Here is a 22,270-nt window from a genome sequence, read left to right as displayed (position 1 = left end):
TGTGTCACACACTCTGCCAGATACTTCATTACATTAACTTACCTTATCTTGGAAACGACCCTTAAAAGCAGAGACCAGTGGTGGGGAGAGATAGTTTATCCAGCAGAGTACATGCCTTCCAAGTATGAGACTTCAAGGGTCTGGGCAGCGGTACACCTGGTTGAGTGTGCATAATACTTTGCACAAGGACTCAGATTCGAGCCCCTGTCCCCCCAGCAGAGGGAAAGCTTCATGAATGGTGAAACAGATCTATCACCTGTCTTTCTTTCTCCTCTATTTCCCCTCCCCTCTATCTGTTCTATCTAGTAAAAGAAGAAATGAAAAAAAAAAAGTATAAATTCAATCCTGTGTGGTGCCAGATTCAATGGCATCAATCGGAACACCAGAGATGGTGCCAGGGAGCTCAGTGGGTTGTGGGAGCAGTGCTGTGGTATTTCTCTTGCTCTCACCTCAAAATAAATAACTTACAGAAAAAAAAAAGTAGAAGAATGAAGTTGGGCTGGATAGGCTGCTTGGGGTGGTGCTGCACATGTGCAAGGCCCCAGGTTCATCCCCTGGAGCCACATCAAAAGAAAAGAAGTAGGTCTTATTGCCTACATTTTGGACACTAAGGAAACTGAAGATCTTGCAAATTATATGTCCTTTCTCTTTTGTCTTACCTTTGGCCTTCTTGACTTCACCTCAACCTTCTCCTTTTGAGATGTTCTCCATCTCTGCTATGGCAAAACCGATCCTTGAAGGACAAAAACCTCTGAGTCATTCTTTTTCCTTCCTTCATATTCCCCCTTCAACCTGTGAGAAAACTCTATCAGCCCATCACCTCCACCCCCCAACTCCCTGGTCCATGGACTTTTTTCAGTGGCTTTGGAACTGGTCTTTTTGTTTTGGGGTATGTTCCTGCCTCCAGGCTCTGTACATACAGTGCTTTCTGGCTGGGAAGTTGTTCTACTATTTTGCTTCCTAACTTCCTTCAGGCCTATGCTCATGCTACTTCCCCCGAAGTTTTTCTTGATTATCTTACTTAGAAGAGTACTTCTTAGACCAAAGTGATAGCCAGCTGGGCAGAACACCTGTGGCCCAGATTCAAGCTTGGACATCATATTAAGAGGTGCCACAACACTTGGGGAGGCTCTGGTGCTGTGATGTCTCTCCCTCTCTCTGAATGCAAAAGCCACCTCAGACTGTGAAATCATGCTTGTGCAAGGTCCCAGGAGCTGAGAAAAAGAGAATGAGAGTGCTTCTTATATAATCCTTATAGCTCCTCCTTTATAGCTCAATAATCTTCACAACAATTTCCACTTATAACAGTGCACATTTAAACTTCTAAAAATGTATCATCTCCGGTTCGAGCCCCTGGCTCCCCACCTGCAGGGGAGTCGCTTCACAGGCAGTGAAGCAGGTCTGCAGGTGTCTATCTTTCTCTCCCCTTCTCTGTCTTCCCCTCCTCTCTCCATTTCTCTCTGTCCTATCCAACAACGAATTGCGTCAACAAGGGCAATAATAATAACCACAACGAAGCTACAACAAGGGCAACAAAAGGGGGGAAAATGGCCTCCAGGAGCGGTGGATTCATGGTGCAGGCACCGAGCCCAGCAATAACCCTGGAGGAGGGAAAAAAAAAAAAGTATCATCTCGGGTTAAGCACACAGCGCAAAGCGCAAGGACCGGCCTAAAGATCCTGGTTCGAGCCCCCAGCTCCCCACCTACAGGACAGTTGCTTCACAGGCAGTAAAGCAGGTCTGGAGGTGTCTTATCTTTCTCTCCCCCCTCTGTCTTCCCCTCCTCTCTCCATTTCTCACTGTCCTAACAACGATGACATCAATAACAACAACAATAACTACAACAACAATGAAAAACAACAAGGGCAACAAAAGGGAAAATAAATAAATATAAAAAATTAATTTTTTTTTAAAAAAAGTATCATCTAAGGGCCAGGCAGTGGCACATCTGTTTAAGTGCACATATTACAGTGCACAAGGAACCAGGTTCAAGCCCCTGGTCCCCCCCTGGAGGGAGAAAGCTTCATGGGTGGTGAAGAAGTGCTGCAGGTGTCTCTGTCTCTCTCTCCCTCGCTATTTTTAAAATTTTATTTATTTATTATTGGATAGAGCTGGAGATAAATTGAGAGAGGAGGAGAAAATAATTAGGGAGATAGAGAGACACCTGCAGTCCTGCTTCACCACTCATGAAGCTTTCTTCAGGCAGGTGGGGACGATTGGCTTGAACCCGGGTCCTTGCAACTGTAGTGTGTGCGCTTAATCAGGTGTGCTGCTACCTGGCCCCTTCACTCTCCCTATCTCCTTCTAATTTCTCTCTGTCTCTAATAATAAATAAGTGAATTAATAAAAAAATGTATCACCGGTCTCTCCTACTTGGAAGATAAGCACTGTGAGGATAGGAATTTTTGTCTTCCTGTGCTCTGTCCCCCAGCCCCTAGAACAGGGCCTAGCCTGGGAAAAGCACTAGGGAAATACTGGGTGAATGAATGCTTGACACTCCCACATCGTAGTTGTTAGACCAAACTGACTTTGCGTTGCAGACTTCCTATTCTCATCTCTACCTGCTTTGCCCTTGCCAACCCTTCCTAGGGGTCCCTCTGGATGAAGGGCTGGGGAACCCTGCGAGGGAGGAGCTGTCAGAGCATGGTGGGGGCTGGAGAAGAAGCCAGAACGCTGCATCCCCCTCCAACATCCATGGTTCCAAGAGAGAACCTGGAACTGGACGTACCTGGCTTTGGCTCTCTCCAGATGCCATTCACTGAGCATGACAGGAAGAAGGTCCTTCCCTTAAAGGAGCATTGGGATGGAGGGCGCCAGCAAGACGCTGCCGGGCTTGGGGGCGGGGTCGAGCTCTGCATCCGCCTTTGCAAGGGGTGTGGGCTCGCCTGCTCCGACGGAGGTTCACCTCAAGTTTCCACCACACCAACCTCAGGGCTCTGAAAATGCCGAGGGAGTGTCTAGCCCCGAGTCCTGGCGTCAAAGCCCAGCGAGCAGAGGCCTGACTTGGCTGCCCGAACGTGCAAGGGACATGGAGGGCCGTCCTGTCGCCGGGCAGGCAGCGGCCACACAGACCCTGTGGTCAGGGTCCGAGTCTCGGCTCCAGACAAAGGAAAAGCCCCAGCACCCCCTCACATCCAGGAACGTTACTAAAGTCTAACCAGCCAGCTCTCCCTTTGCTCACTTCAGTGATTTGCCAGAAAAACCGCAAGGTGAACTTTTCCATCACTTCACCAAGTTCTCTTGGGGTTGCATGAATATATATATATGTATATGTATATGTACATATATATATTTTTTCAAATTCAAACCTCAGGGGAAAAAAAGGCGTCAGTGAAAGCAAACTGAGGTGAGGAGAAAGCGCGCAGGGTTGAGAGGCCCTTGCAAGCTTTCGGGAGGTGAGGAATTTCCCGAAAGGTGGTGGGTTGTCAGCCTCCCTCCACCTCACAGAGCGGGAGCCGATCTTTGGGTTTCTTTTGTGGGTCTGGGGACTAAGAGCGTGCGCACAAGGGACGGAGAGAAGGCGGGACACCAAGCCCCCAAGGGCGAAGTGTCCTCGAAGTCGCAGCGTCTAAGTTTCTGTGGAAACTTTCGCGTGGGAGCTCCTCCTCCTTCACCCCGGCAACCCGAGGCGGGCGTCTGCGCAGTGAGCTTGTAGACCGCGCGCACCTGCCACCCAGACTAGGGGGCGTGGCGGGAGCCGGACGTACCTGAAGACAATCTCTAGGGGGCGTGGCGTGACGTTGTGGAGGCGGGGCCTACCCACGGGGCGGGGACTCGGGGGCGGGGCTAGTGGGGGCCCGGGCCCAAGTGTAACCTAGCGCCCAGGGGGCGTGGCATGAGGGGGCGGAGCTCACCTGCGAGCTCGCACTCAGGGGCGTGGCCTGGCCGCAGGGGGAGTGGCCTCCAGTGGCCTGGCAGGTTAGGCCTCGCCCCGGGTCGGGCCCGCCCTCGCTCTCCTGGACACTCGGGGTGGAGCGGGGGGGTGGCCCAGGGGCGGGGGCAGCCGGGAACCGAGCGCTGCTCAGCCACCGACTGACGCACCATCGGAAAGTTGCTCTGGGACCTGCGCTCGCCTCTTACTTTCTTCCCGGGGCGCTGCTGCGGAGTTGCGGGGCCTAGATCGGCGAGCAGCGACCGAGCCGGCTGGCTCCCCCTTCCTCGCGGGGTCCGGCGCGGGTGGCGGCAGGGGGACCCGTGTTCCCAGGTCCGCGGCAACAACTTTCTCCGGACTGACCGGGATCGCCGGCCCGGGAGCTCCGCACCGCGCGGAAAGAGGAGCCGCGGCCGCCAGCAGGTACGTGACGCCGACCTGAGCTTTGGGCTGGAGGGGGTGTCTTTATTCGGGGGGTGACAACAGAGGTGTCCCTCCCCTGCACCCCGCGCTGCGCCAGAGCACAGGCTTCGGGACCGGCGCCCACTGGGAATGTCCTCGACTAGCTCGCGGCTCCCAGGGGTGCGGGACCGGGCGTTACTCCGTGACTGTCCCGGGGGAGAGAAAGCTGGCTTCATTGGACAGAGGAAGATGACTCTGGGTCTCCACCCCCTTTTTCTCAATTCCCCAGGGTCTGAGAGCCCAGTGGGGAGCGGGTGTGGGAGAGCAAGAAAGCAAAGAGAGGTAGACCGGGGCCTCGGTGTTCCTCCCCAGACCTCCCTTGCTCCAGAACCAGAGGCGGTGCCACCCTGAAGTTTGTGAGCCCTTTCTCAGGGTAAGGACTGACTTGTTGGGTGTCTCTGGCTTAACTGCAAAAGTTCACGCAGGAGACCTAGTTAGCACTTGGCTGGCTGCTCTGGACCAGGGGTTTGCATCTGCGCCCCCCCCCCCAACAAAGGTCTTTTGTTAACCCCACTTTTCTACTTCTGGTAGGGAGTGGAACCAACTGCTGTCCTATTTCGAGCCCAGCTGGAGTGAGGTGTTGGTGGCAGTGGCAGCCTTGTTTGTTTGGGACTTAGGAAGTCATGTGAGCAGCTCAGTCTCACCCACCGGGCTCCATGCGACCATTCTCAAGGGGAACCAGCTCACACCCACCATTCAAATGCTGCAGCCCCAGCCCTCCTTACTCGGAACATTTCCCTCAGGGGTGAGGGAGCCCTAAACAGAGGAGAAACAGCCCCAGGAGGAAGATGTGTAAACAATAGACACCAACTACTGCTTCCCAATAAATCAGGTCCCTCTCCAGGCCTGTCTGGAAGGGTCTGGTATCAAATCCATCTTATAGGAGGTCAGCTGCTCTCTGCTAATAGCCATAGCAGCCCTGATGAAATTATATAGGTCACTGAAAAAATAATTCCAGCCTAATCACCTTTAGCCTGTTGATTAACAGTCCTTTCTTGAATGTGCCATGCCCACTCGTCAGGGTCACCTGCCTGATGTCAGTTTCATTGGTACACCTGACTCTAGACAGGATGTTGTCCCTAAAGTTACCCAAACCCAGCTCGCCACCCCTCACAAAACACTGTCAGAGAACATTGGTGGTTCTTTCTGTATAGAAATTGAGCTAGATTCAATCTAGCTCTCTTCTTCTAGCGTTTGCCATTCTTCCCGTAGCCAGTCAACAGCGTCAGGTTGAGCCTGATGTCTGCTTGTTGCTGGCTTTGAAAGTGACTGGGATCCATGTGGATTCAGTCGGCTAGGAAGGATCGTCAGTTTCCCCAATAAATGGGTACTCACGGGATGCACCACGAGAAGGTCTCTAATGATGTATAGTTGTTGACTTTCAAGAACTTTTTAGGTAATTTAAGGCTGCTTTCTTTTTAGCTTTACTTAATCTCTTTCCACAGAGCTTTTAGGAATTGTGTCCATGCCTGCCTGCCTTGAAATAATTAAATTAAGTCTGGAGTCCCATTTGTCATTGGTCCTGTAGCTTTAGAAATGGAATCAATCTGTGTGGGGCAGGTGGAAAAGGCAAAAGAAAGCAAGAATCACTGAACTAGAATCAGAGATACAGACTGAGAGACAGAGAAGTCTAATGACTTAGGTCTACTTGCTCACCTAGCTTTCCTTTTTAAAATTTATTTATTTTCCCTTTTGTTGCCCTTTTTTTTTATTGTTGTAGTTATTATTCATGCTGTTGTTGTTGGGTAGGACAGAAGGAAATGGAGAGAGAAGGGGAAGACCGAGAAGGGGAGAGAAAGATACCTGCAGACCTGCTTCACCGCCAGTGAAGCAACACCCATGCAGGTGGGGAGCCAGGGGCTTGAACTGGGATCCTTATGCGGGTCCCTGTGCTTTGCGCCATGTGTGCTTAACCCTCTACACTACCGCCCAACTCCCAGCTCATCTTGCTTTCTTTTGCCTCTACATAGCAACACTGTGGGTTATATCAGTTTTAATGTAGACCTTTGAGGATTAGAATTGAAAGGACTGTTTTCTTACGGACTGTGAAAGACACATTGATGGACAATTGAGCCTGTTGCCTCTCAAGTTTGGCTCAAAGTAGGAGTCTTCATAATAGGAGCCTCTAGATAATGTCTACAAATTAAGAAGCTGATGTGCAAACAAGTAATGTAGAAGTATGGAGGTAAACATTAGAAGAAATGAGTTTTTTTGGGCAGTGGCTTTTTTTTTTTATTTAAGAAAGTATTAATTAACAAAACCATAGGGTAGGAGGGTTACAATTCCACACAATTCCCACCACCCATTCTCCATATCCCACCCCCTCCCCTGATAGCTTTCCCATTCTCTATCCCTGGGAGCATGGACCCAGGGTCATTGTGGGTTGCAGAAGGTAGAAGGTCTGGCTTCTGTAATTGCTTCCCCGCTGAACATGGGTGTTGACTGGTCGGTCCATACTCCCAGTCTGCCTCTCTCTTTCCCTAGTAGAGTGGGTCTCTGGGGAAGTGGAGCTCCAGGGCACATTGGTGGGGTCTTCAGTCCAGGGAAGCCTGGCGGGATCCTGATGACATCTGGAACCTGGTGACTGAAAAGAGAGTTAACATACGAAGCCAAACAAGTTGTTGAGCAGTCATGGACCCAAAGCTTGGAATAGTGGAGAGGAAGTGTTAGGGGATTACTCAGGGCAGTGGCTTCTGAAACTATGTTTTTTTGTATTACTTTAAAGAGTCAATAAAGAAGTCCCTCTCTCTTCTGGCCCGGGAGGTGGTGCAGTGTATAAGGCGTTGGACTCTCATGCATGAGGTCCTGGGTTCAATCCCCAGCAGCACATGTACCAGAGTGATGTCTGGTTCTTTCTCTCTCTCCTATCATTTCTCATGAATAAATAAATAAAATCTTAAAAAAAAGTCCCTCTCTCTGCAAATAATGCAAAATTGGTTTCTCTGATCTCTGGTTGGATGCTTGATCTTTATTTTCTACACTTGTCTTCAAGGGTAGTATGTCAGGTCTTTGAAGAACTGAATAACCCACTACTTCCAATTCCTAGTTTTCAGTCTAAGAGCAGCGCCTTGTGACCAGTAGCTTAAGGGAATTCACTTCTAGGGATTGTGTAGAAGGATAATAACAGTAGCAAACATTTCCATAATGCATTATGGGTCACAAAGTGCTTGTTTTGTGATATAACCACTTTAAGTGGGAGCTATTATATTCAGATTATACACAAGGAATATAGATGATATTAAAAGAAAATAAACTCTAAGGTACATCTTTGCTGCTGGTTGTAGTGGGCTCTGATGTGAATTTGGGATCTATAGGCTGTATTTTTCAGTTATACTCCTGTTAATATTTTGTGAAGTGTTTGGGTCGTCTTTCCTTTTATCCAATATGTGAGCCCATGGGGGATGAGACTGTATATGAATGTGTGTATGTGTGTAACTTGCTATCATTTGAATCTCCTTTGTGTAGCTGGACCATGAGGTGTAGAGTGTGGGTGGATAAATGCCTAAATAGCTTGAATAAGGACCTTTTTTTGAGGTAATGTCGAAGATGGGAAAAATCAAAAAGTATCAATGCAAATATTGTGTGGTTTAAAAATGTAGAAGTAAGTGCCAGAAGAAATATATAGAAGAGTTGAAAGAGCAATTTTCCCCCCCCAGAATGGACCTCAAGAGTAAGGAGGAGCCAGGCAAGAATCTGATGTTTTTGGCTCTGTATCTTAAAATTTATATTTGACATTTTATACTATGTGCATGCATATTACTTTTTACAAAATCCTTTGGCAAGCATAGCATAAAGGTCTGTTTTCAGAATGAAAGGGACCACAGAGTGATTTGTTTTTCTACTTACTTAATTTGGATAGTGACAGAGATTGAGAGGGAAGGGGAGATACAGAAGGAGAGAGTGATACCAGTAGTACTATTTCAAGTTTGTGAAGCTTCCCCCTGCAGGTGAGGACTGGGGCTTGATCTCTGGTCCTTATGCACTATAATGTGTTTGCTCAAGCAGGTGTGCCACCACCCAGCCCCCACAAAGTGTTCACTCCCTGTTGTTTCATCTTGCAAGTGAGGACACTGAGGTGTAGGAGTTTCAATGCTTTGTTAAGGGCCAGTGACTGTAGAAACAAACCTCTCCAAACTTCTTTGGCATGAATTTACACATCTTCTCAGGCAGGAGGAATTTCCCATATGCTTATGACTCCTCAATTACCTTAATTTAAAAATTAAAGAAGTTGAGGGCCGGGCGGTAGCGCACTGGGTTAAGTACACATAGTTTGAAACACAGGAACTGGCTCAATGATCCTGGTTTGAGCTTCCAGTTCTCCTCTACCTGCAGGGGGGTTGCTGCACAAGTGGTGAAGCAAGTCTGCAGGTGTCTATCTTTCTTTCTCCCTCTGTGTCTTCCTCTCCTCTCTCAGTTTCTCTTTGTCCTATCCAACAGCTTCATCAACAGCAAAAATGGGAAAAGATGGCTGCCAGGAGCAGTGGATTCATGGTGCTGGCACCTAGCCCCAGCGATAACACTAGAGACAAAAAAAAAAAATTTATTTATTTATTATTGGATAGAGACAGAAATTGAGAGAGGTAGAGAGGGAGAGAGACAGAGACACCTGCATCCCTGTTTCGTCACTTGTGAAACTTTCCCCCTGTAGGTGGAAACCAGGGGCTTGAACCTGGGTCCTTGTGCACTGTAACGTGTGCATTTAGCTAGGTGCACCACCACCTGGCCTCTAAAAAAATTTACTATTATTTTTTATTTTTTTAAATTTTGCTACCAGGGTTGTCACTGGGGCTCACTGCCTGCACTATGAATCCACAACTCCCAGTGGCCACTTACTTCCTTTTATTTTTTTATTTCTTTATAATTTTTATTAGATAAGACAGAGAGAAATTGAGAAGAGGGGAGAGATAAAGATACCTGCATACCTGCTTCATGGCTTGTGAAGCTTCCCTCCTGCAAGTGGGGGCAGAAGGCTTGACTAAGATCCTTATACATGATAATGTATGTGCTCAACTGGGCGCATTACCACCTGTCTCCCTCAGTTACCTTTCTAGGTAATTTTTTCTCCTCCTCTTTTCTAGTTTATTACAGAGGGTTTTTTTTTTCCTGTTGATTTTGTAATAACCTTTATTTTCTTAAATTGTAATGAGAGACACTTAGAGTTTATCTGCTACTATGTGTAGGATTTGACAGTGTTCCTCAGTTCAATTTGGTAAGTAAGACAATTTAGGTGAAAATTTTTTTGTCCTTTATTGGGGGGATTAATGGTTTACAGTCAACAGTAAAATGTAATAGTTGGTATATGTGTGACATTTCTCAGTTTGCCACGTAACACTCTAACCCTCCACCTAAGTCCTCCCCTGCCATCATGTGCTAGGACCTGAACACTGCCCTCCACCCCAGAGTCCTTTACTTTGGTGCACTGTGCCAAATTCAATCCAAGTTTTGCTTTGTGTTTTCCATTCTGTTCTTATTTTTCAACTTCTATGAGTGGGACCATCCCATATTCATCCTTCTCTTTCTGGCATAGCTTACTTAACATCATCGTTTCAATCTTCATCCAAGATGAGGTGAAGAAAGTGAATTCACCCTTTTTAATAGCTGAGTAGTATTTTATTGTGTATATATACCACAACTTGCTCAGCCACTCATCTGTTGTTGGATACCTGGGTTGCTTCCAGGTTTTGGCTATACAAACTGAGCTGCTATGAACATAGGTTTACACAGATCTCTTTGGATGGTGTGTTTGGTTCCTTAAGATATATCCCCAGGAGAGGAATTTCAGGGTCCACTTCTAGCCTCCTGAGAGTTCTCTAGTCTGATCTCCATAGGAGTTGGACCAATGTCTCACCAGCAGTGCAGGAGCGTTTGTCTCAGCTGGCACATGTGCCCATGTGCTCTCACCTGGCCCACCCTCCAGTTATATCACTGTATTATAATAATTGATAAAACTTAATTTTTTTATTATACACATATTCTTTTTTTTTCTCCCCCAGGGTTATTGCTGTGGCTTGGTGCATGCACCACAAATCCACTGTTCCCAGAGGCTATCTTTTCCATTTTTTTTGCCCTTGTTGTTGTTATTATTATTGTTATTGCTATTATTGTTGGATAAGACAGAGAGAAATCAAGAGAGGACGGGAAGACAGAGAGAGGGAGAGAAAGGATCCTTATACAAGTCCATGTGCTTGGTCCTTTTTTTTTTTTTTAATACATATATTCTTAAAAACCAAACAGTACAGGATGTGGTGTTGAAAGTTAAAAGTACATTGTATTAGAATTATCTTGAGAAACTGTTGTAAGTAGGTATATATTTCCCCATATTTCTGCTTATGTTGAAATACTTTATTGTTATTTGTGATTATTACTGCCAGTTGGGATAATGATCAACAACTTTCAAGATTATTTTTATTTATTTAAATCTATTTATTTTTTGCCTCCAGAGCTGTCACTGCATCTTGGTGCACTAAGATAAGAATCCATCACTTCTGGTTGCCATTTTTTTAAAAAAATTATTTGATAGGACAGAGAGAAATTGAGAAGGGAGGGGAGATAGAGAGGGAGAGACACCCACAGACCTGTTTCACTGCACATGAAGCATCCTTGCTGCAGGTGGGGGGAGGGGGCCCCAACCCAGGTCCCTGCGCTTGATGCTATGTGCACCTAACCAGGTGTTCACCGCTCACCCCCTTATTTTTATTTTTTATTGCCACCAGGTATATTGCTGGGGCTCAGTGCCGGCTTAATGAATGCACTGCTTCTGGTGGCCATTTTTACTTTTTTTTTCCCTCTCTTCTAGGACAGATAGAAATTAAGAGGGGAGAGGGTGATAGAGGAAGAGCGACATCTCCAGATCTGCTTCACTACTTCTGAAGCTTCCCTCCTTCAAATAGGGAGCGGAGGCTGGGACCCAAGTCCTCCCACATAGAAAGGTGTGCTCTTAACTGGGTGTGTCACTGGCTGGCCCAGCTTTCAAGCTTTTTAATTTAATATATCTTGAAAATGTTTCCATGACCACATGTTGAGAGCATCATGTCTGTTTAGCATCCTCTTACAGGTTAAACAATTTCCTGTTGTTGGAAAGTTGGGTTGTTTTCCATTTTCCATGTCCAACACAGTGCTTTAGAGAAAGAAATCCTTTGTTAAAAGTTTATCGTTGTGTTCTTGTATGAACATTTTCAGTAGGAAAGATTCGTCAGAGTCAGAGATATGGGAGGGAATGTTAGATTTCTCCAATAGTCTATTTCCACTTCATGTTACAACCTTTTTTCCCTCTCATAATGCAAAGACCAAAGAAACTGAAGTAAGAGGTCATAGTAGCAAAAAGCTCTCATCATTCCTCACATTTGGGGGTTCTTTTGGTTTTAATGCTTCCCCCAAGAGAAGATAGTAATTGAAAACAGCTATAAAAATATTCTGCAGTTGTTGGATGAACTGCTAATTAGTTTTTATGGTGCATAGGGTTATTTTAAAAAGATTTTCTAAGAATGTTATTTTAGGATATTCCATTAAGAAATTCAGGGTATCTACTAGATTTTGCACAGTGTAGAGTGAATATGTTTTAGTTCCTGTATTAATTTTTTTTTTTTTTTACTTCAGTTGAGATTTTGGTCCCATTTCAATTTAAAAAAAACTTCGGGTTTGTAGATAGTGGAAGGAATTGGCTTCAGATTTCTCTATGTGGGAAATGTGCAACAAGATACTTGGATTGTTTTATGACTCAGCTTTATTGAAGCAGGAGCATTTTAGGAATTCCTGTGGCAAAGTTTTTATTGACCATCATAGAGAGTTGATTAATGTTTTCATTGAGTCCTCAGTTTGCTCATAACCATTCAACTAAGGATTATGTTTCATTCCTCAAATTGAGTATGGTGTGTGTGTGTGTGTGTGTGTGTGTGTGTGTGTATGTGTGCAGTGAAACAGTGTTGCAGGTATCTATGTTTCTCTCCCTTTCTACCTCCCACTCCTGTCTTGATTTCTTTCTGCCTCTAGACAATAAATAAATATTTTAAAAAAATAAAATGATAAAAAAAACTTTAAAAAAGTTGTATTTGAAGTTAATTTTATCTTGGTTTTCTTTGTTATGTATGAGGTGAGTATAGGGAAACCTATTTACAAGTATATATCTAGGTATCTGTTCACACACATACATACTACATGGGTGTATATATGATATAAGATATCTTTAAGAATATAGCCTTTACCCCTGTTTAGTGGGGACGCAATTACAGAAGCCAGACCTTCCACCTTATGCAATCCACAATGACCTTGGGTCCATACTCCCAGAGGGATAAAGACTGGGAAAGCTATCAGGGGAGGGGATGGGATATGGAGATCTGGTGGTGGGAATTGTGTGGAGTTGTACCCCTCCTATCCTACAGTTTTGTTAATGTCTCCTTTTTAAAATAAATAAATAAATTTTAAAAAAAGGAATATAGTCTTTAGCAGGACATTTAGCATGAATATTTTGGACATCCTCAAAATAAACATGAAGTAATTGTGTTAGAAAAAAATGTTCCTTGATTTTTTTAAATAAAAAGTCTTCTTTTTTAAAATTAATTTTAGATTTATTTTAAAATAAAAATATCAACAAGACCATAGGATAAGGGGGGTACAATTCCACACAGTTCCCATAACCAGAGTTCCGTTTCCCATCCCCTCCCTTGAAAGATTTCCTATTTTTTTATTCCTCTGGGAGTATGGACCCAGGATCATTATGGGTGCAGAAGGTGGAAGGTCTGGCTTCTGTAAATGCTTCTCTGCTGAACATGGGTATTTGCAGGTTGATCCATACTCCCAGCCTGTCTCTCTCCCTCATGGGGTAGGGCTCTGAAGAGGTGGCGCTCCAGGACGTACTGGTGAGGTTGTCTGCCCAGGGAATTCAGGTTGCTGTCATGGTAGCATCTGCAACTTAGTGGCTGGAAAGGTAGTAAGATATAAAGCAGAACAAATTGTTTACTTATGAGGAACCTACAGGCAAGAATACAGCAGATGAGATTTGGGGTATCCATTTTGGAAAAAGCTACTAGGTCTATTTTTGGTATAGTCCAAGGGGCCTATGACTTTATTAATTTTTGCTGAGCCCTACAGCTAACATGGCAGCTGAACCAAAGGTATTGTCTGGGGAGATGGTGTCTAGAAAGCTGGATCAAGGAAGAGAGTAGCTCCCAAATTTGGGAAAACTATATAAATACTGTTAACTGTTAAAACTCCACTGATTTGATCTGAGGATATTCAGTGCAGAAGCCTGTGTAACCTCTGCATCCCTGTAGGTCTAAGCTCGAATTCTGTGGTCACAGCTAGGAACATCCTAGGCTGCACTCATTGCCGGACCCATCTTCCTCCAGTGGTAGAGTATGTTCTCCCAACCTCCCTTTAGAGAATGGGACAGTCCTTACCACTGTTGATCCACATTGAGGGCAAGGTCCTGTAGGGGCCCACAAAGGGGTCCAAGGTAAAGTCTGAAGGTAAGTCCGGAAGAGGGGGAAGTGGGGGGAAGAGGGCAAAGAGGGGGATCACAATTCCAGGCTGGGGAGGTAGCTCAGCAGCAGAGTTTCTGCTCAGTATTTGTGAGGCCCTGGGCTTGATGGCTAGCACTGCATAAAATGGCAGACAGGTACTCTAGTGTCTGTCTCCCTCTTGCACTTAATTTAGCTAGTAGTTTGCCAGGAAATAGGAACTTTGTGGTTTTATATATTTATATTTTGATCTTTGTGGAGATACGCATCATAATCGAATGGATTCTTTTTTTAAAAAAGATTCATTCTCTCTCTCTCTCTCTCTCTCTCTCTCTCTGTGTGTGTGTTTGTGTGTGTGTGTGTGTGTGTGTGTGTGAGAGAGAGAGAGAGAGAGAGAGAGAGAGACTGACCAGAGCAATGTGTTGTCATTTTATGAAGTGATGGGTTGAATCCAGGGCCTCCTGCATGCTAGTCATACCTCACTGCTGAGCTACCTCCCTGTGTCTCAGGATCCTTGATTATCACCTATTCTCCAACATGAAGTCACTTTTTTCATAAGATGATTATTTTGAATTTACTCCATTATATTCCAAAATGTTTACACTTTGCTTACTTTAAGCAAAATCTATTAGTTCAAATGCTATGAAAATCCTGACAATAGAACTTTGATTTAACCTTGATTTGCTTCAGGGAACACCATACTACCTGCTATTTACTGAGAGATTAAAACCATAATGGTTAATGCTAATCTTATCGCCTTGTTAAACTTGACCTTCTCTGAGTTTCTTCCTTCCTTGTCCTTCTCCACTGTATTAACTGTTTAGGATTTTGCATGTCCTGTTTGACAAACAGACCTGGGTTTGCAGTAGATGTTGAGCCAACTTACAACTTGCATTCAGGTGTCTGGAGAAAGATTGTATTGCCTCCTAACAAGCTGCATCAGCATTTTCTTTCTCAAAGTAATCTTACCTCTTGGTCATGCATTAGGGTTAGTTTGTCACTGAGGAGTGGCCATTCCTTCACAGTGACTCACAAAATAAGTAGGTTGGAAGTGTCTTCCTGACTCAGTCTGGCCCACTCAACCTGCTCTCTCTGTGAGCTGCTGCCCATGTAGGTATGCCAGAGCAGTCTCCCAGCTTGGCTCCCTGCCCCTCCGGCTGTCTCCTCATGGCTGACCTTTGGAAGCCTATGCTGGCTTCTCCAGTTCCTGCTGGCCGCGTCTCCATCTGGATCTGCAGACTGAAACCGAAGCCTGGTCAGATGATAGCATCTGTGCCCTTGGTAGAGCAAAGTTTTGCTCAGGGCTGCTCCCAAGAAGCAAGGAGCACCAGAGCTATGTGTTCAGGCTGCTGCCTTAGGGAGTGCCGATAGACATGAACAGAGGTGGGCTAGTCCTCAGGCTAGTTTGCTTGGTACAAAGGAGGCTGTCAGCCAGAAGGTTCTTACTGGTGCACAGTTGGTTGATTGGCTGCATTTCAATCTTGGGTGCTCTTTGCTTTGCTCACTTGGTCTGGGCAGACCTGAACACTGGTGTCCCTAGACAGGTCTGGGACCTGACCTTTCTTTATTAGCTTCCCTACTCTGGGGAGGTTCTCTTCCAGAGCGGGGATATAATAATCTGATTAATTGTGCAGAGCTGGGAAATGAACTCAGGGCCTCTACATGTAGAATATATCCAAGCAATGTGAATAGCCTACCTGGGTCATTGTGCTTGGACTTGTATTTTACAGAGGGAGTGGGAGGAGAGACACCACAGCACAGCTGAACCATCCATGGAGCTCCTCTGGGGTCATCCGTGGGGCTCCCCTGTAGTTCCTGGGCTTGACCCTTTGATCTCATATTTGATAAAGTGCTCACTCTACCTGAGGAGCTGTATCCTGGCCCCTGCTCTTCTTTTTTTTTTTATCGGATCCTGACATCAAATTAAATTATAGGGCACAAAGAGTTAACTGCATCTTAGTCAAAGTACTTACATTGAATGGAATCCTGTTATATATGCGTGTTGCTTCTAATTATCATATGGGCAATTATGATACTTTAAATTTTATTTCTGTTTTTAGGTTTTCTTCCTGTGATTCACTCTCGTGCCATGGATAGTTTTATTTTACTATTATTTAAAAATTCTTTGTTCATTAATGAGAGAGAGGAGGAAGAGAGAGAACCAGAGCATCACCCTGGTACATCTGATACTGGGAATTAAACTCAGGACCTCATACTTGAGAGTCCAACAGCTCAGCTTTTCCACAGAACTACTTCCTAGGCTACAGTCAATTTAATTTTATAACCTTTTTCTTTATTTTTATTGGCAGATTACTGGATAGAAACAGAGAAATTGAGACTGAAAGAGAAGATATAGAGAGAGACTGAGAGACATCTGCAGCCCTGCTTCACCACTTATGAAGTGTCCCCCCTTCAGGTGGGGACCAGGGGCTTGAACCTGGGCCCTTGCACACTGTAATGTGTGTAAATAACCAGTTGTGCCACTGCCTGACCCCTTGTCAGTTTAATTTTATAAAGCATAGCTTTGCTCATGTACTTTGATAAATAGTACTTGTTGCCTTTTGGGCATTAACTCAATTGAACTCATGATGTTTTTAAGGGGGTCAGGGAGAGGGAGAAAGAGAGGGAAAGAGGGAAACACCATTTTTTAGCTCTGGGTGAGCAGTTATTTGTTTAGACATTATTCTGGGTGTGCCTGTGAGGGTATTTCTGGATGAGGTTAGCATTTGAATTTGGTAACTTGGGTAAAGCAGGTTGCCTTTCCTATCGTGGGTGAACCTCATTCAGTCTATTGGAGACCTGAATTGAATGAAAAAATCTGCATAAGGGAGAAGGCTGAGAGTCTCTGCCTGTCTTTCACCTTGGCTATTGATCCTCTGTTTTTGGATTCAAACTATACACTGTGGTCTCTTCAAGCTCTGTAGTTCACTGGCTGCTGGTTGTAGAACTTTCCAGCCTCCAAAATTATATGAGCTAATTTCTTCTAAGATTTACTTGAGGGGGCGGGGGAGAAAACGAACCAGGACATCATCATTGTGGCACATGCGATGCAGGGGATTGAACTCAGGACTTCATGCTTGTGAGTCCAGTGTTCTAACCATTGTGCTACTTTCCAGGATGCTCCCATTTCTTTTAAAATTTATTTAATTTATTAGAGAGAAAAAGAGGGAGAGGGAGAGAGAACAGGCCAGAGCTCTATTCCAGAACATGTGATGGTGGAGATGGGATTTAGGGCCCTGCACATAAAAATCCTGCATTCTCCCTCTGAGCCACCTCCCTAACCATGCCAGTTTCTTATAATAAATCTCTCTCCTGGAATATCCTATTGGTCCCGTTTCTTTGGAGAATATTCACTAACATGCAAAGGATCTTGGATGTGGTATTATGTGAAGTTCCTCTGCTCTGGGTACCATACCGCACTGTTCCTCATTCTTCAAAGATCTCCTTATCCTTTTCTGCTGGACCTTCTTCCCAATTACTTCACTCAAAGTGCAGTTCATGGGGCCTGTGTCCTCCACTGAGCCTTTCGCTCTCTGTCTCTCTCTCTCTCTGTCACTCACTCACTTACTCACTCACTCATTCACTCTTTTTCCTGTAGCAGTGTCCTAGCACCTGAATCGCTGCACTGAAATTTTAGGAACTTAATCATTTGTTACCTTTTCCATTATTTTCCCTTCCAGGCTAGGGCTCAGTGCTGGTACTACGAATCCACTGCTCTTGGCAGCCATTTTTTTCTTTTTCTATTTGATAGGACATGAAGAAATTGAGAGAGGAGGGGGAAGATATATAGAGGGAGAGAAAGATAGACAACTTGAGACCTTCTTCACTGCTCATGAAGTGTTCCCCCTGTAGATGGGGAACAGGGGCTCAAATCTGGATTCTTGTACTTCATACTATGTGTGCTGAACTGGGTACACCCAGCCCTTTCTCCATTTTTTAAATTTAAAAACATATTTGTCATATTTCCTAACTAGATTATGGACTCCTTAGGGCCCAGACCATGCCCTGTGCTTCCAGTTCTTTCACTGTGCTGGTGTTGTCTTTGACTTTGTGAGTCACTGGTGTGTATACTGATTTTTTAAACCTTATTATTATTATTGGAGTGATCCTGTTTTGTAACATCATACAGGCTCCAGGTGTGCAGCATTTATAGATCAACATTGTTTGTAGTACAGAAGTGTCCACTACCAAAAAAATCGATAGCTTTCACCTTCTACTATACAGTTGATTCTTTTTGCCTGGTCTACCCATTTTCCTCCTAGTAATCACTGACTTAGTCTTACAGTCTGGAAGCTGGTGTTTCTTTGATTTGTTTATATCTGTCTTTATTTTTCACACATGAGTGAAATCATGGAGTGTTTTTATTTTATTTATTTATAAAAAGGAGACATTAACACAACTATAGGATAAGAGGGGTACAACTCCACACAGTTCCCACCACCAGCTCTCCGTATCCCATTCCCTTCCCTGATAGCTTTCCTATTCTTTATTCCTCTGGGAGTATGGACCCAAGGTCATTGTGGGTTGCAGAAGGTGGAAGGTTTGGCTTCTCTCTTTCCCTAGTGTTGTTAAAATTTCGGAGGCTCTTGCCGGGCCGGCTAGCTTCACGGGCGGGTAACAGAGACGCGGAGACAATGGCTGAGCAGGGAAGCTGTATTTCTTTATTTAGGAACAACGATTCATAAACTAAGACAAACTAATCACCAAACAGAACTCTGCTGTCTCTTTGCGGCGGCACAAGCACTCTCTCTCTTACTCTGGAACTCAGGAACCCAGGAACTCTGTCTCTCTGGCACTCTCTCTTACTCTCGAACTCAGACACTCTCGAACTCATGAACTCAGGAACTCTGGCACTCTCGAACTCATGAACTCAGGAACTCTGGCACTCTCGAACTCAGGAACCCTCTCTCTTACTCTCGAACTCTGAAACTCTCGCACTCTCGCACTCTCGAACTCCGGAACTCAGGAACTCTGTCACTGGGGAACTCAGGAACTCTCGGACTCCGGAACCCTCTCCCAGGGTCCCTTGGGGCGGGGCCAAGCAGGCCCGTGAAATTAACAGGACTCATCCAATTCTCTTGGAGGGGGAGGGCTAGAACAAGCCAATGTAAAGCATACGACACCCTAGTAGGGTGGAGCTCTGGGGAAGCGGAGCTTCTGGACACATTGGTGGGGTTGTCTTTCCAAGGAAGTCTGGTTTACATCATGCTATTATCTGGAACCTGGTGGCTGAAAAGAGAGTTAACATGCAAAACCAAACAAATTGTTGATGAAGTAATAGTGCAGATTAAGTGTTGGGGGGTCCTCCATTTTGTAGATAGCTAGTAGGCATATTTTACTTATATTCCAAAGGGCCTGTGGCTATACTAGTTTTTTTTTTTCTTTCTTTTCTCTGAGCCTGAAATCTGATATGCTGGTGGATCCAAGTTATTGTCTGGGGAGATGATGTCATGGGTGGAAAAAGGGCTAGAAAGCTGGATCAGGGAAGAGAGTAGCTCCCTAATATGGGAAAGGTGTATAAATATTGTTGACTGTAAACCCCATCAATTTGATTTAGTCTGGGGCCCATAATCAGCTTAGGAGCCTATGTGACCTCTGCATTCCTGTAGATCTGAGCTCACATTCTGTGGTTATGAGTAGGAACATTCCAAGCTGCCCCAATTTCAGGACCCATCTTCCTCAGGTGTAGCATAGAGTATGTGTCCATCCTCCCTTTGGAGAATGGAACATTTTCTCTCATTGTTGATCCAAGTTGAGAGCAAGGTCCTATGGGGGGGGCACAAAGGGGTCTATTTTGTTGTTCCTAATAGAGACGACCAGTAACAGTGGAGAGAGAGATTTGAGGTCTAGGCCCATCATGTCTGTTTGGGAGTCTCAGGACTCCCCAAATAGGACCCCAGCTGATGGGGTGGCCTGATAGTGACTAAAGAGTCATCATTAAAGTTTGCCAGTCTCTTGTCCTTATTTAGCTTTTGCAGTCCTTGCTTTGATAACGTTAGCTTTGGAGTGAGTGAGAGAACTGTAATAGGAAATAGGTGAGGAGGGTATCTAAGTGTAATTACATACTATTTCATTAGGAACTTTATACTGACTCACTGTAGACTGTTGTGTACTTTTGCTTTCAGGTATATATTTTGCCCTAGTTTATGGATACATGTGAACATATGCTCTATCTCAGGGTACCTGGTCTATATGTTTTGGGACCTCGTTAGGAAGTGAGCCCCCTGGAGTGGGGGCTCACGAGTAATGAAGCTGAAGGGTTGATATTCCCCGCCTGAAATCTCTGGACACAGTCTGAAGTGAAGCATGCTGAGGTGGTACTCGTTGCATTGATTAGTTTGGGATCAGCAGATGCAATATTATTTGGTATGAATTGAGAGAAGCATGCAGGAAAGTGCACCCCACCCTAGAGGTTCCAGGACTGGGGAAATATAGGCTCTATAGAGGAAATATGAGCTTCCTGCTGTCTTAGGGTTAAAGAAGGGGCAATAGATAGTTATTGTTATAATCACATTATTTGGTAATTGGGTTAACTTTGAAAAATCCCTTTGTTAGGACTTGCTTCTTCTTGTATCATTTGCCCTTCTTCCGTAGCCAGTCAACAGCGTCAGGTTGAGCCTGATGTAAAATTTCGAGACCTCCTTTGAATCTGGAGAGGTGGCAGTCGTTGACTATGTGGGTCATAGTCTGTCTGGAGCCGCAGGGGCAGTTCGGGTCGTCTCTGGCTCCCCAGCGATGGAACATAGCGGTGCACCGGCCATGGCCTTGTTCGATAGCGATTGAGGAGGGCCCAATCATAACGTGCTAGGTCAAAGCCGGGTTGATGCTTGCAGGGGTCTGTGATGAGGTGTTTGTTCTTTACCTCAGCTGACTGCCAACTCTGTTTCCAAGAGTCTGGAACAGAGAAGTTCAGTGTAGGCGTAGGGGACCAGATTGGGTGACGAGATGTCAAGCGTTGGACAGGGTGGGCGAAGATAACCGCGTATATTGGCAGGTCCGGTCGAGCGTAGATGTGGGAAATGAACTTAGATGATGCCGCATCCCGACGAATATCTGGCGGGGCGATATTGTTGAGAACTGGCAGCCATGGAACCAGGGTGGAACGGATGGTTCCAGAAATGATCCTCATGGAGGAATATAATTTGGAATCGACCAAGTGGACATGGGGGCTACGGAACCATACTGGGGCACAGTATTCTGCAGTGGAATAGCATAATGCCAGAGATGATGATCGTAGTGTGGAAGCGCTCGCGCCCCATGAGGAGCTGGCCAGTCTTGCAACGATGTTATTCCTCGCGCCCACCTTTGCTGCAGTTTTTATGAGATGTTCGTGAAATGACAGAGTGCGATCGAGAGTAACGCCAAGATAGACTGGCTGGGCTTCATGCCGGATTCTCGTATCGCCAAGCTGCACATTAAGCTCACGCGAGGCCGAGGCATGGTGTAGATGGAAAACAGATGATACCGTTTTTGCAGTGCTAGGGATTAGTTGCCATTTTTTACAGTAATCAGATATCAGAGACATGTCTTTCGTGAGTGTTTCCTCGAGGATGTCAAACTTGGATGCCTGAGTTGCACAGCAGATGTCATCGGCATAGATGAACTTCCTTGAAGTTTCTGGAAGGTCATTGATGTAAATATTAAATAGCGTAGGAGCCAGAACAGAGCCCTGGGGGAGGCCACTTGAGACAAGTCTCCATCTGCTAGACTTGTCACCCAGATGCACCCAGAATCTTCTGTTTTGGAGAAGAAACGATATAGTGTTGGCCACCCATGGAGGCAGGCATTTGCTGTATCATACTCAATATCACCATAATTTATGTCCTTTGATATTATTTGTATATAGCTGTGCCACAGGTTGCTTCTGTTCTCCCTGGTCTAGGCTTTTGAGAAAGTCAACATATCAAAGACTCAGCCTATGTATTAAAAAGACTCCATCTGTGCTTTAAAAAATTTGAGAAATACAATCAATTTTCCCCTCTCATATTAATTAAATAGTGATTTATATGACTACATATTAGTAGGAGTGCACATAAACACCATTCCCACCACCAAAAGACTGTGCCCCATACCATCCCCCCTTCCCTGTCCCCCCCCTCTGTGAAGCTGAACATTCACCCTCACCCCAGGGTTTTTACTTTGGTGCCCTACTCCATTATTATTGTTTTTAATTGTGCTTGTGTGTGAGAAAGAGAACAGAGCACCTCTCTGCCAGCTTATGTGGTGTCAGGGATTGAACTCAGGGCCTAATGTGTGACTGGCATGCATTCTACCACAGTTACTTCCCTGGCCCCCCAGTGTTTGTCTTTGAAACACTCAACTCTGTCTAAGGAAGGGATAACAAGTGTGAGGCTTGTGTGTCCATGCTTCCCCATCCTGAGTCTGTGGAAGGAATTTTGCACAGTACCTGGAAGGACTCTCACTGTTGTGCTCCAGGGAGTCTCTGAGGATTGTTTGGGTTGTTACTAGAAATGAAACCTACA

The 22,270-nt window shown here is 45.2% G+C and overlaps 1 protein-coding gene across 5 annotated transcripts in view; it reads left to right on the top strand.

Moving 5' to 3' along the window:
* Nucleotides 1-3,911: 3,911 nt before the first annotated feature.
* Nucleotides 3,912-22,270, top strand: part of FHIP1A (FHF complex subunit HOOK interacting protein 1A) — a 263,617-nt gene continuing 245,258 nt past the window's right edge. For 2 of the 5 annotated variants that reach the window (XM_060178962.1, XM_060178959.1), the window contains exons 1-2: nucleotides 3,913-4,293; nucleotides 16,097-16,203. The gene's annotated coding sequence lies outside the window, so the exon portion shown is untranslated. Of the gene's footprint in view, nucleotides 4,294-16,096; nucleotides 16,204-22,270 lie in introns of all 5 variants that reach the window. The other 3 variants (XM_060178960.1, XM_060178961.1, XM_060178963.1) reach the window with 2 other exon arrangements.

This window comes from Erinaceus europaeus, chromosome 19, assembly GCF_950295315.1.
Source record: "Erinaceus europaeus chromosome 19, mEriEur2.1, whole genome shotgun sequence".
Taxonomy (NCBI): domain Eukaryota; kingdom Metazoa; phylum Chordata; class Mammalia; order Eulipotyphla; family Erinaceidae; genus Erinaceus; species Erinaceus europaeus.
This window is presented reverse-complemented; position numbering and strand designations above follow the sequence as displayed.